Below are 2,451 nucleotides of genomic sequence, written 5' to 3'. Positions count from 1 at the left end.
CAGTTTCACTCCTTATTTTTCACACACTGAGTGCACAGCAGGTGGTTGTTTCTAGCCCCAAACTCCTCCCCTCGCAGACTGCCCCTCAGGTTTTAGGATTCCTGGATTCACTGTGGGGCAGGGCTCCAGGCTTTTAATTGCTCTGCAGAAGGTTGCCAGAGTGTCCCATTTTAGTGCTGCAATATTGAGAAAAGACAAACTGACCAAATGTTCCTTTCAAAAATAAAGACACGGTTATTCTGTTTCTCTGATTATCCCACCAAACTTACAATATGCACAATATACTGTGAAGGTGCACACATCTTCCGTAATTACAGTGCAATCCTAGGCAGATTATTCAGAAGTAATTCCCATTGAGTCCAATGGAACTTCCTCCCTAGTAAGTATGCTTAGCATTGCAGCCTTAAAGTATTATTTGCACAAGGAAATACATGTTTAGATTTGAACAAAATGAAGATTCTCATGTCTATATAATTGATCTTCATTTACAATACATACTAGAAGGGGCTCCTTGTCCGAGGGACTGATCTGGACAGATTCTGAGAATTTAGAAAACTTGAAAATGGTAGTACTCGAGAGTAAAATGGGGAAACATTCATAATCTTGCCAGCTTGTTAAGGTGCTCATTTTGTGACAAGACGGGAGACTCTCAAACTCACTGAGTTTCAGGCAGTGGCGGACCTGCCATTGAATGAAAAGAGAAAATGCCCCAGGCATGGAGCATCACGCACCTCTAGGATCGTGCAGAAGCCTCACTGATGCTCTTGACGTGGTAGGAAACTGTGGGCCCAATCCTATCCAACTTTCCAGCACCGGTGCAGCCGCAGTGCAGCCCCAAGGTAAGGGAACAAATGTTCCCATACCTTGAGGAGGTCTTTGGGACTGTCTCCCCACCGCAGGATGCAGCACAGGCCCCATTGGTACAGCTGCACCAGCATTGGAAAATTGGATAGGATTGGGTGTTTGCCAGAAGCACAGTTTAAAGCACCAGGGAAGCTTCAGGAGGCTTTCCTGACGTGTCCTGGAATTACGCGAGACTCCAGGTAAGTGGGGGGGGGGGGAGATTTGCACAGGAGGCACCAGCACAGGCCTTTGCCATGGGGCGTGGAACTGGAAGGTCTGCCACTGGTTTCAGGAGTATCTTATTACCTTTTACACACACACACACCCCTAAAGCATTTCAATGTACTTAGAATTGTTGGTCAATGCATGGGAAGGATAAAGTGGATAGAGAAATGCTCTTTACACTCTCGCATAACACCAGAACCAGGGGACATCCACTAAAATTGAGTGTTGAGAGGGTTAAGACAGACAAAAGAAAATATTTCTTTACTCAGCGTGTGGTTGGTCTGTGGAACTCCTTGCCACAGGATGTGGTGATGACATCTGGCTTGGATGCCTTTAAAAGGAGATTGGACAAGTTTCTGGAGGAAAAATCCATTATGGGTTACAAGCCATGATGTGTATGTGCAACCTCCTGATTTTAGAAATGGGCTATGTCAGAATGCCAGATGCAAGGGAGGGCACCAGGATGCAGGCCTCTTGTTATCTGGGTGCTCCCTGGGACGTTTGGTGGGCCACTGTGAGATACAGGAAGCTAAACTAGATGGGCCTATGGCCTGATCCAGTGGGGCTGTTCTTATGTTCTTAAAGTAATCTGACATAATATCTTTGCACAAAGCTGCTATAGAGATAAAATCCTTAGTAGGTATCCCCCCCCCCCACACACACACACACAAAGGTAAAACTCTGGAGGATGTGCTACAAACAAATATTTTAGGAAGACCTAGTCAGAATGGAATGTATGAGGAAGAACATATTGTTGGCTACATCCTCTTTTTTAGGGACCTGACACAGAGATTAAACAGGTTAGGAAGCCCATGTATACTATGTTGCTACTGTGATAAAAATAAAATAGTATCAAAAGTGTACACAATAGGTCTAAATGGAACAAGTATACAGGGTTGAAAATGCTCTTGGGATGGATAATTTGCAGGATCAAACTTTAATTGTGTTGTCATTCACTGCAAGACCTGGTGCTGTGATACATGGTTTTTCTTAATACAATATTTGGTTAAGCTAATCAAATGGAAATCAAACTCCAGCACATGAAATTGTATTTTTTAAGTTGCACTTTTCCTTATTTTCATTAATTTAGAATACCAGTGGGGGGGGGGGGAGGGTTGCAAAAGCTTGAAAACAAAAGAAATAGAAGTTACATTATTCACATGCCTTTGAAGCCTTAGTTTTTCCTTCTTCGTTAGCAGTGCAGCTTGTGGTGTTCTAGTGAAATGAAAGTGAACTTCTGTGCCCAACGTGCCTTGATTAACACAGGTAGCACTAGTGCCGGTATGTCATTCTAGCATAGGTTGCCATTTAAAGTGATGTCCGTAGGCCCAATAATCATCTTTTGTTCTTCACACAAGCATTTCTGACACAGAACTCCTCCTA

This window comes from Tiliqua scincoides, chromosome 3 (genome assembly GCF_035046505.1).
Source record: "Tiliqua scincoides isolate rTilSci1 chromosome 3, rTilSci1.hap2, whole genome shotgun sequence".
Classification (NCBI taxonomy): Eukaryota; Metazoa; Chordata; class Lepidosauria; order Squamata; family Scincidae; genus Tiliqua; species Tiliqua scincoides.
This window is presented reverse-complemented; position numbering follows the sequence as displayed.